Here is a 13,330-nt window from a genome sequence, read left to right as displayed (position 1 = left end):
CAGGAAGGGCATGGCCACCTATGTACAAAAACAAAAGAAAGCGGGAGATGTATAGAAGGCTGAAACTCCAAAAAGGTATGCTTGAATCAGCTTACTTAAGGTTAATTACCTATTTGATGTAAGACAATGATTCTATTAGCATATGTTTGGATAAATGCCTCTTCTCACCACTAAAGCTTGTTAAATGTTTGGTATTAAGATAATCATAGACAAGGATTGGAGGGCAGAAGAAGAGGGGCCAGAGAGTCACTTGGTGGCAGGACAAGGAGGAAAGAGGCTGGTGACTCAGGACTCCAGAATCCAGGAGAGATCTTTGGGAAGCCTGATGGAAGTTTGCCTGCCTCCTTTATTTCTCCCTCTAAAGATCAAGGACTTTAATTTATCCTGACCAGCTGACCTCGAGGCCCTCCAGGGAACTAGCCTATTACTATCAAGAAAGATATAAAAGAGAGACATAACTTAGCTAAAGGTGATTACCCTTGGCTTTCTTTTTTGGTCAACTTTCTCATGTTATTTTATTTTTTAAATTTCATTAATATGCTTTGTTTTTACATTAATTTACAGATTACTCTCATTTCATAAGAAATTTAACAAAGTAAAAGAATTAAGTAAAACTAGTAAAAGTATGATCTCATCTGAAAAAGCATGTAATATTTCCCAGTGGTAGCACCTTCCAGCTTTCAATTAAAAAAAAATTAGCAGAAATCTATTTTCTCTCCTTTTCACAATGCTTCCAAGAAAAAGAAAAGAAAAAAAATCATGTAATAAATATATATAATGAAGTAAAATGAATTTTCTCAAAGATTTTATACCTCGCCAAAAGTCTAATTTTGTGCCCTAAATCCCTCATTTCTATCATGGACAGAATGTTTCATCATTTGTCTCTGGAATTGTGAATATATTGATTATAATTATGATTATAATTGTATTTAAATGTAATTATAATTATTGGTTATAATTTTAATTATGAAATATATTTATTATGATTATTTTAGCTTTCAAATTTGTCTTAATAGCATTGTTATTATTGCATAAATTGTTCTGATTTTGTTCATTTCATTTTTCATCAGTTTATGAAAGCCCTCAAAATTGTTTATTTTTATAATACTGATATTATTTTTTTTTTTTGGTTCTTTTTAGTTCACTATATATCTATTTTTTTTTTCTGAAGCAATTGGGGTTAAGTAACTTGCCCAGGGTCCCCCAGCTAGGAAGTGTTAAGTATCTGAGACCAGATTTGAACATAGCTCCTCCTGACTTCAGAGCTGGTGCTCCATGCAATGTGCCACCTAGCTGCCCCCACTCTATATCTATTCAGATAAGTCTTGCCATTTCTTTTTGAAACTATCTATTTCTTAATTTCTAAAAGCACATAGTACTCCGTCACATTTAAACCTTTTTTCAGCCATTTCTTAATTGCTAAAATTCTCTAGTTTCTTTTTTTCCCACTACAACAACAACAAAAAAAAAAAACTACTATTAAATATTCTCTTATACAAAAGATCTTTTTCTCTTTTTTGACCTTTTTTTTGATAGAGTGGTATACCACTATAGCTGAAAAGTTTACTCAAAAGAATTAGTCCTAATTAGCTATATTTTGGAAAAAAGTGAACAAAATTCCCATTGTTTGGACTATGATGGACAACAAATTCATGGAATTGGTCCAATAAAACATATATGTATACAGGTATATGTGTATATATACATATATGTATTATATATATATACTTATAGATACATTTATCTATACATATGCACACACATATATGTATATATTTAATTTTTTTTAAATTTTCACTTCCAAGTTGTCTACTTTCCTATGGCATCTCACCCATCCATTGAGAAAACAAGAAATATTATACCTATTATATATATATATAAATATAAACTCATGCAAAACTTATTTCCACATTAGCCATTTTGTAGGAAAAAGATCTAGAAAAAGAAAAGAAAATATATTTCAGTCTGCACTCAGACTTCATCAGCTGTCTCTCTAGAGGTGGAAAGCATTTTCATCATGAATCATTTGAAATTGTTGTGGATCCTTAAAGTGAATAGAGGGTAGAAAAGTCTTTCACTATTGATTGTCATTATAATATTGCTATTACAGTATACAATTTTCTCCTAGTTCTCCCCACCAGTATATTTTTCAATAGACACTGAAAGAGACAATGATTTGACTCCAGAATTGAACAAGAGAGGAGAAAAGTAGGTTTGATTACCTTTGGGAAATTGTACAGTGCTTTTAATAACCCCAAGCTTCTCTTTAAAACAAATAATATTTTCGATAATATTCTTCTAATTCTATGAGGCCACAAGTAATGGAATATTATAGTCTCCAAAGATTTATAGTTGAACTTCACCAGATTTCAAATGAAAGGAACATGGATACAAATGGGCTGTACCTATTAGCAAGCAAGAATTTTGTAACAGAAGTAATATAAAGGATTCCACCAGAGAGCTAACCCACTGGGCTTGTTAGATGGTGAGAATGAAAGATAACATGAACATGTTGTCCATGATTTTTAGCATTAACTGGACCATGTCAAGGGAACTTGGGAAAATCCCCTAGTATATTAGTGGTATCCTTTTGTGTATGATTTACAGGATTTATAAACCAGCATAAAATAAAGTCACAGAAAATGACAAGGTTGTGTTCTTTTTCACCAGAGAAGATAACCACACCAGTGAAATCATAGATTTATCAAATTAAACATAAAAGCTTCCAGACAGTAAGACTTATAAATTCAAGACTCTAACCTAGGAGCAGAAGGCCCAATATGTGTATATCCCCATATTTGTAGGTACTAATGATCGGCATTCTGATTCTAATTAACTATTTGACAGCAATTAGCTTTTACAAAAGGATATTTACTTTGAAGATATAACAAGATTAAAAGAAACATTTATCTTATAGAAAATAATCTCTCCATCCTATCTGAATTGTCTTTCAAAGGAGTAGAACAATTAAACATATTTGGTACTCATAATAAAAGACACATCTTATATAAAAAGTGAAACAGTCTGATATTCTGAAAACAAAAGGACAACTATCAAAACTTTTCAAACAGACAAATTTTCTGGGATTTTTAAAAATGGATTTCAATGAAATTTGACACATGCACAGATATTACAAAAATAAGTATCAATAGAAAAGTTCATTGTCAATGTAAAATAGGGCACATTGTGGTTACTAAGATTTACAAGACATAAACATCATCTTCCCACCCTCATGGATACATATTACTTTTAACTCCCAGGTAAGATCTTACATAATTCACAGGCCTCAAACTGTCAAACCTTTTTAAAATACAGTAAATAAAAATTTAGACAAGAATGTTGCATGAGCAGGAAGAAAAGCTTATCACTTTCATCTCCAGTCTGCTTAAAAATACCCAACAACAATGAACCTACATAACTCAGGGATAGCTAGATGGTGCAGTAGACAAGAGCATCAGCCCTAGAGTAAGGAGGACCTGAGTTCTACTGAGTTCACATATGACCTCAGAAACTTAACACTACCTGTATGATCCTGAGCAAGTCACTTAACCCAATTGCCTAGCCAAAACAACAACAAAAAACGTTACATAACTCAACATGACACATTTTTCCACTTTAATATCTCTATAAGGATAAATGAGTCAAAAAAAAAAAAAAACTTTTCTAACTTAAATAGGTATTTTAAAAAGTATCTATTAGTTTTACCATATCCCATGCTGGACAAGAAGATACAAAGACAAAAATGAACACAATTGCTGCTTTCAAGGAGTTTACATTCTCCCCTGGAGGGAATAGTGTGTATATAAGCAGAGTAAAATTCAAAATATACGCAAAGTAATTCTGGAAGAGGAAGAGTACTAACAAATAGGTAGAAAGGCAATGATACAGTGCCTGGCACATATATTAGTCTCTTAATAAAATCCTAGCATGCTAAGCACATATGTAGCCCCTTGAGATCATAGGATCATAGATTAGAGCTAAAAAGTTCTGCTAAAGATACTGAATTCTACTTTCTCATTTTACAGATAAGGAAACTGAGGCAGAGAAAAGCTACATGATTATCCCAGGATTACAAAACTGGTAAAAGTCTGAACTCAGATCTTCTTGACACTAAGCACAATGCTCAATCTATTGCCCACTAGCTGCCCAAATGGCAGCTCTAAGGACTTGAACTTGCCCAAAGGTCAGCAGTCCTAGAGGGAATTAAGTGGTAAAATAATTAACTGCTAAAAATTAATTGCTAAAATAACATTACTAGATTTAACAAATCCTATTGGTGATACAAAGGAAGTACAAACTCATCTGCCAATTCTTTCTGCAACATCCTTCTATCACCCTGCCCTTAAACTCTCCAGTTTGTCCTTTCATGCTTTTTTTCTTATGATTTCTCTACACAGTAGGAAATGCAAGCATATGACTTTGACACATCCTTTGATGGTAATTTGACCACCACTACTGTCAATTTTTGATTATCAAGACATTTTACAAGGTATAAGAAAAAGTAAATTGGCAGCAATTGGGGGGGGGGGGAGGACTTAACAAAGTCAACCATCCTCTAATCTTTAATAAAAATCTTTATATTAAATGCAAAATTACCTGATCTTAGGAGGAAAAAATTATGAAGGAATGAAATTCTCCTTTATATATTTTCTATGAAGTTACACATTTGTACTTTAGATACTGTATCTCACATAACAGTTAATATTCTAGTACGAATAATAATAAAAAGGATAATTTGATATATGCATATTTCATGAAGATTTATATTTTACCCATTTGTTTTAGAATAAAAATACTATGTAAAAAAATATAAATTACAGAATTGACTCAGACTAATGCAGACAAATGCAACATTTACTAAGTGCTTACTAGGAAGGGAAGGGTGTGGTAAAAATGAATTGTATTCCCACGTTGTAATTTGCATGAAAAAAAAAGTGGCAGATGTTAAGGGATAATTTATAGCCCATACATTCTCCTTGAGTTTTGTTTCATGAAGTAAAAGAAAAATATTAGTCATAAAATAAAAGTCTGCATTATGTACCTACAATAGGCAATGTTCTTCTTAGGTAAACCACTTCAAAGTATAGCCAAGATCTCCAGGACAATTTAGGTTGTTTGACCTATAATTAAAGACTGCTTCTGCTATGAGAAAGTCTTTATTGATTTATTCCTTGTCTGCTTTTTGGATAGACTTTTCTATTTTAAAATGTTAAACTTCTCCCCCCCTCCATTCCCTTCAAAATCTTATTGCTACAGCCATTGAGAAAACAATTAGTCAACAAGCATGAATTCAGTGCCTATTTGTGCCAGGAAGTGTGCTGGGCAATGAGAATGCAGTGACAAAAGTGAAATAATCTGAGTTCTCAACGGTCTTACATTGTATAAAGGGAAACAACACACATACACATACAATACACACACACACACACACACACACACACACACACATATATATATACACACACACACATATATGAAAAATATAAGCAAAATTAAGAACAAATAAAAATATCATGTGTCTCCAATAGGATGGAAAAATGATTGGCATATGCTCCAATATCATAAACATCTCTGAAGCCAAGTATTTAAGTCATAATCAATAACACCTACGTATGTATGGACATATGGCAGGAATAAGCCCATCTCCTGCTGCCTTCTCCCTCTCATTTCAAATGTTTAACAATCTCTTCTACTTCTTAGTAGTTCAAATTTTCCAACAACTTTGCTGAAATGCCCTATAAATCTCAGATTTCATTTTCCTGTAAGCTGTTTACTCATTATTCCCTGGAAATTTTTTTACCACCCTCAGAATAGATTTAAACAACATCAGGCTTTTATGCTAATCTTAATAATGACTTGACTTTCAGGGTTCCATAACAAAGACTTGTTGAGGACATGAATCAATGAGTTGATTGAGTCTATACACACACACACACACACACACACACACCCCTATATATGTAGGTATATATATATGTATGCATATGTATATGTATATATCCCAGTTGAGGTCCTGAGAACCTTACATCAGAATTATTTTAGGACTATTGTAATCCATACCATAAGTCTCTCCACATATACAAACATATACCACCTATGGAGTGTGAAGCAATGGAATAGACAATGAGGAAGAAGGAAAGGCAAAAACAGATCCTCACAAATCTCTTATTTTAAGGTGGGAAATCAACGTCCAAATAATTATGTATGGATGATATATAGAGGATAAATTTGAGGTAATTTCAGAAGAAAAGCACTAACAATAAGGATATCAAGAAAAGGTTTCTTACAGAAGGTGAAATTTTATTTGAGGTTTGAAGTAAGCCAAAGAAATGAAGAAGCAAGAACAAAAAGGAGGTTATTCCAGGTATAGGGAATATCTAGTAAAAATACAGAGTTCAGAAAGATGGAGTATCTTCTATGGGGAACAACAAAGAAGTGAAAGCCACTAGGATCATAAAGTATGGGAAGAGGGATAATGAGTAAGGAGATTGGAAATATATGAAAGGATTGGATTTTAAGAATTTTTATACTAGACAGGGTCTGGAGATAATAGTGAAGTAATATAGTTTATTGAATAGGATGGAGAGATGGATGACATGGTTAAACAAGTGCTTTAATAGCTATCACCGACAGCTGAGTAGAAGACAGAATCAAGTGGAAAAAGGCTTAAGGAAACCAACTAGCAGGCTATTGCAATGAAGTGATGAAAACTGAATGAATATGGTGGTAGTGTCAGAAGAGAGATTTAATTAATTTAAGAATTAATTTCCTTAATCCAGCTATATCCATAATACACAGGTTATGAAGATCTTCATGTTAAGAAAAAAAAAGTTCTAATTTCAAAGGCTGAGGAGGGTAGGAATTAGAATCTAGTATAATCTATCTATTATAATTATATATGTGTATATTATTATAATCTAGTATAATATATCTATATGTTATACCCATATATTTGCATATTATCTACATATCTGTATATATATGTATATATATACATATATATATATATATATATATATATATATAATTTAGTATTATCCCTTTGGTGATGCATTAATCTAATCTACAAAATTTACAGGTGATTGCCTTTACTTGAATGCCTGAGGAGTAGAGGTTAATGCTATTATTTTTAAAGTATTTAATATTCTAGACAATTCTAATTGTTAAGATTGTTTTTTTTTTCTTTGCAGATAAAAGATCAACCTCTTTATCACTTCCTTCAATAATTACATCTCTTCCTTCAGGAGTGAAATTGAATAAGTCTGATCCTTCTTCCTTCCCATATAACATATAGCAACCAACTTTCTGAATTGGAAAAGACCTAGAAGTGAATACATTAATGCAGGTGCCTTTTGGCCAGCATGGAGAGTAGCTGGAATATCATTTTCCTAGAATTAAGACTATACTTGTTAATACGGCTTAAAACCACAGAATCAGAATTCTAAAGAACTTTTGAGGTCACACAATCCAAATTATTTAAGATCAAGAATTCCATCTGCAACATAACCTGATTAATGGTTATTCAGGTGGTGCTTAGAAACTATCAAGGAGAAAAACTTTTTGCATTTTAGGGCATAATCTTACTTTCAGCTCACTCTCACTGTTAAATTTCATCCTCCTCATAATTTTCAACTATTGCTATTAGTTCTACTGCCAGGGACTAGCATAATAAACATTAGTCTCTCTTCCATTAGCTAGCCCTTAAAATAAAAAAAAAATAGAATTTGTTTTGTTAAACATTTTTCACTAGATCACAGGATGCATGAAGAAATGTAAGAAGAATGGAAAAAGAGGGGAGGATCAGGATGAAAATTATGAAGAACTTCAATATCATGGGGATTTTATATTTCATCTTGGAGGTGATAGGGGGCCACTAGAAGTTATTTAGTAGGAGAGTGACATGACCAATTCTTCACATAAGGAAACCAGTTTTACTGCTGAGTGGAGGGTAAATTAGATTGGGGAGAGACTTATGGCAAGGGTTACAATAGTCCTGATGTAAAGAGCTCAGGACCTGTACTGGGTTGGTGACAATGTTAGGGAAGAGTAAGGGTACATAGGAGAGATATTACAAAGGTAAAATCGACAGGAATTGATAAGAATTTGGATTTGGGGAAGAGAGTGAAAAGTCAAGGATGACATTGGTCACAAGTCTATATGGTCCCTTCTTAGCTAAAATTCCAGCTAAAGAGGTTTTGAATGCCATCAGGCTCCTTTAATGTGGCAAAGCACCAGGTGCTGTTATTTCAGCTGAATTTACTGTGTGTGTGTGTGTGTGTGTGTGTGTGTGTGTGTGTGATCCACTGCCCATACAAAAGCTGACAAATTTTCCAGGTTATTTTGCAAGAAGTTATTCCCCCAAAAATTCAAGGTGCCTTCATTGTCCATCTTTTAAAGATAAAAGGAATACACTGTCCAGTAACATTCACAGGAAAGTTTCTCTTTTAGTTATTTCTGGCAAGATTCTTGCCAGAATCCTCCTTAATAGGCTGATCATCCAACGGGAAGAAGATCGTTAATCTGAAAGCCAGTGTAGTTTCTGAAGGGGAAAAGGAATAGTCTATATGGTGTTTGCTGTCTAACAACTCTAAAAGAAATATCAGGAGCAGCACAGAAGTCTGTACACAAATTTTGTAGATCTAACCAAGGAATTTGATACTGTTATCCACAAGAGTTTATGGGAAATTATGTGAAAATTGGCTTGCCCAGAAAAGTTCATCAGAATTGTAACCAAGGAATTTGATACTGTTATCCACAAGAGTTTATGGGAAATTATGTGAAAATTGGCTTGCCCAGAAAAGTTCATCAGAATTGTATGTCAGTTTCATAATGGCATGCTTTCCAGGGGTCTGGACAATGGATAGTGCTCTCCCAGTCACCAGTGGCATGAAACAAGGCTATGTTACTTGTCCCCATGCTTTTTAGGATGATGTTTTCTGCCATTTTGTCAAATGCCTTCATTATGGACAAACATGGCATCAAAATCAGTTACCACATTCATAGTAAATTCTTCAACTTGGAAAGGCTACAAGCCAAGTCTAAAGAGGAGGAAGTGTTGGTTCATGACATTTTATTTGGAGTCTCTAAAGGAAATTGTGGGAGAGAAAAGGTATTAAATAGATTATCAAATTGAACGTCTATAGAGGCATTGTGTTGACTTTATTGTTGTATGCCTATGAAACCTATGCCATGAAATCAGCGCCATGCCAGGAAACTGAATAGCTTCCATCTGAATTGTCTTAGGAAAATTTTGAATTATCACCTGGCAGGATAAGATACCAGATATTGGAATCTTCTCAAACTAAATTGTCATGAATTAAAACTCCTGCAGAAAGCACAACTTCGATTGGCTGGCCATGCTGTTCAAATGTCAAATATATGCTTCCCCAAAAGAATATTTTATGGAGAACTCACACAGGGCAGGCATTCACAAGGTGGTCAGAAAAATCAATACAAGGTCTTTCTCTCAGGGTCTTTCTTAAGAATTTTGGAATTGACTGTGTGACATGGGTGATAGTATCTCCCAGCGTGGTGTACCCTCATCAGAAAAGGTGCTATACATTGTGAGCAAAGCAGAATTGAAATAGTTCAGAAGAAATACAAGATGCACAAATTTTAAAAATCCACCCAAATGTTCACATAGATTATATATATTTTCATGTATAATAAATTTATGTATATGTGTGTTTATAATATGAATATATGTATATATTATATTTTGTGTATATACACATATGCATATAAAGACACATATGTAAAATATTCTATACATACTTCTATTTCTCTTTCTCTGGATGCAAATAATGTCATATAGCCTTTATTTTTAATTTGTGTATTTATAATAGTCAAAATGATTTAATTGCTCAAAGACAGCTTTAAAACAAAATTGCTGTTACTGTATATAATGTTCTCTTGGTTCAGCACACTTTGGTTTTCATCATTTCATGTAAGCATTTTTTATGCCTTTCTAAATCATTGAGCTCACCATTTCTTATGGCACAGTAATATTCCATCACAATTATGCAAAACAAGTTGTTCAGTCATTCTCTGATTGGAATTCCCTACAATTTCCAATTCTTTGCCACCACAAAAAGAACTGTCTTCAAGGGCTAAGATTTGGCCCAGCTAAAAAATAGACACTCCAGGTCTTTCACATAATCAACAAATAGTATAGCCTAAGGGCTGCTCTATTGGGAAGCAAACTAAGCCTCAAGAAATTTCACAACTTTCTCTTCACTCATTGCCTCAAGAAATTTCATCTCAAGGCTTCAGGAACTTACATTTTATGAGGAACTTATATCTTATGAACCTTTACCTCATAAAGAACAGCAGACAGCAGAGTGGGGGGGAAGATTGAAAGACACACCCCACCTCTTCACCTCTCCACACCTTTTGCCCCTACTATTTCAGGGAAGCCAGGCTTAGCAGAACTGGCCAGAAATAATCTATTCTTTGTGGGTAAGGAGGAGTGAGCAAAATTTGATGAGTGTAGTACCATAGGGAACAAGAAATACTCTCTCTCCAAGACTACTACACAACTCCTCTACACTTTTAAAAATTAGTGAGAATCCTAAAGAGTATTTGTTTATATAGGTTATAAACTAAAACTGGTAAAATTTAGAAATATGTATATATTCATTAAAATAATAATAAACTTATTGACACAAATGCTTTTTGAATGAAGGATAACTTTTTCTCCACCCCCAAAAAAATTGTGAGAAGAACATTACTTTACCTATTTTTGCAAATATCTTTAATATTTGTTTGGCTTTATAAAAGACAACTGGGTTCTCATATCTATTTCTGTATTCAATCTGTCATGAAATATTTGGATGAAATATATGAAGAAAATTTAGCTTCATACAGATATGGAGTTGGAAAGGGAGTGGAATCTAAATAGGCAAATAAGATCTTTTTGTTATAAAAATAATTTTGAATTTTTGGACCCTGAGTCTGGGGGCTTGCAAGGGTCTGTGGGTCACATTAGGAGAATCACTACTCTAAAATTTAACTCTGTAAATTACAAAGGAGAAGCTGGTCTGCATTTGTAAAGGAATTGGGGATTTTCCTAAATGTATCAAAATCACAAGAACTGGAGAGAAAGTGAAATATAACTGGGATTCTGTGCATTGTAATAACTATAAAGTACAACATATTCTTATCATAATGTAATATAGAGATACAATAAAAATATTCAAGATTGGTTCAGAATCTTCAACATAAACTATCTTCTTTAACAAGCTCAAAAAGAGACTGGAAGAAACCTGTTCTTTAAGAGGCAAAGTATTTCATTATAGGTCAAAGGTCAAACTTAATTAATTTATGCTAGATACCTTGGTGATGCTCAGAGAATCTCACTCAAGATAGATCCTAGTGATAGTTTATGAAAGTTTTACTGGATATAACTAATCCACTCCTTGAAAACAAACCTTGAGAGCACGGATAAGCTATAAACTAAATCACATCATAGAGAACAATGGTGCTAGAAGGATTGTCGAGAAGTCATGAGTTCAGAGCTGGAAAATATATATTTATTGAATGTTTCCCCTTCACCCAGATTCCTTTAACTGGAGTTGGGTTGCAATGGAAAGGGGAAGGAAAGTATGGAGAGTAGAAAAGGAAGAGAAGATACCTCAGATTTGCTTAAGCAAACAAACATATAAATACAAAAACAAAAAAACAAAAACAAAGAAAAAATGGGACAAATATAAGGCTGCACATGGTGTGTACATAATAAAATATATAAACTTGTAGCTGTAAATATCTTAGAAAATGTCCTACTTTTTCATCTTTGTGTTTTAGCTTAGTTGCGATAATCTTCATAACAGGTTTTCTAAGATTTAAGGTACTATAGAAGTATCAGTTATTGTTAGTCCAATCTGATGTCTCTCTCTGACCTAGGCTTTCAATCCTTTTTTGTCATCTCTGTAAGCTAAAATGTTTTCTTGTTTCCCTATCTGAATACTAAATATTCACAAAGGTTTCCCAGATACCTCATATTCAGAAGGACATGGTGTTTCGAATATTACACTTTATGTCGGGAAGAGACATTCAAATATTGTTACTGTTCTTTAAGAGGTTACTTGTTACACAGATAGGTAATAGCTGTGGAATACCGGGTAGCACACAAAACTTCTCAGCTCCAATTTCTCTGTCAAATAAGGATATGATAGTACCTACTCCACAGGGTTGTCATGAAACTAAAATGACCCTATGTATTTAAAGTGCTTTTCAAACATCACTACATAAAAATGAGTTGTTATCTCATTCTTACATTTTTTTTTCAATCACATAAATGAAGTTCATATATATGTATGGTCTTGGGATAACTAGCTATCATGCTAGTATTCTTTCATGTTGAATGCTAGAATAAATAGAAAAAACACTCTTTTTTCAATTAGGTATAACTATTAGATTGTAAATATTGAAAGCATAATCAGAAAAAACAAGGATGAAATGTCTGTATTCTGTTTTCAGAGAATCTAGATTTCCTTCATAATTTTTTAAACTTTTTTGTTTCACAGTTTATAGATTATAAGTATTTAGTTCAATGTTATATTATTATTAGTTTTTGTGATTATTATTGGTTATTATCCAATCTGGGTCACATACGCAGAAGTATGATCTCATACCTTTGACTTTCTACATCTCTTTTTCAATATCATTCATCTCACACATCTATTTCATACTCTTACAATCTTTTCATCTTTATCTGGTTTGTCTCTCTAAGTTGTAAGTTCTTAGTATTAGGAACTATTTCTTAACTTTTTAAAACATACATAACAGACACAGATTACAGATTATGAAATCTTAGAACTGGGAAGAACCTTGAAGACTATCTATTTGAACTATATAATTTTACAGAGGAGGAAACTAGGGTTCCAGAAAGCCCCATAATTATCACTCACCTCCTTAGTGGCACAGTCAAGACTAGAAGAATGATGCTTTGTTGACTGATTAATTCTGAAATTACAAAAATCTCATAGCCTAAATTTATTAATTATTTATATGAAAATTCAGTCATTATTTTTGTCAGGTAGTAGCAGAGATATCCCTCCTTGTTTCCATAGTTAAGTAATGAATGGAAGAAATGTTTTGTTATATTTCTCATTATCATAGGGTATAGAAAAATTATTGTTAGCTTCTCCAAAACAGCATTAATAATCTTAGGTCCAGCACATACCTCACACCTTCCATAAATATTCCCCAAATTTTCTTAACCATGTTATTATCTCCTTAATTGAACTTTTATGATATATACATTCTGTACAACATACACGTCATTTTATCACTTGATTGTATGTCAAACACAGGCTTTAAGTTTACCCTC

This window comes from Sarcophilus harrisii, chromosome 3 (genome assembly GCF_902635505.1).
Source record: "Sarcophilus harrisii chromosome 3, mSarHar1.11, whole genome shotgun sequence".
Classification (NCBI taxonomy): Eukaryota; Metazoa; Chordata; class Mammalia; order Dasyuromorphia; family Dasyuridae; genus Sarcophilus; species Sarcophilus harrisii.
Note: the sequence above shows the minus strand (reverse complement) of the source record.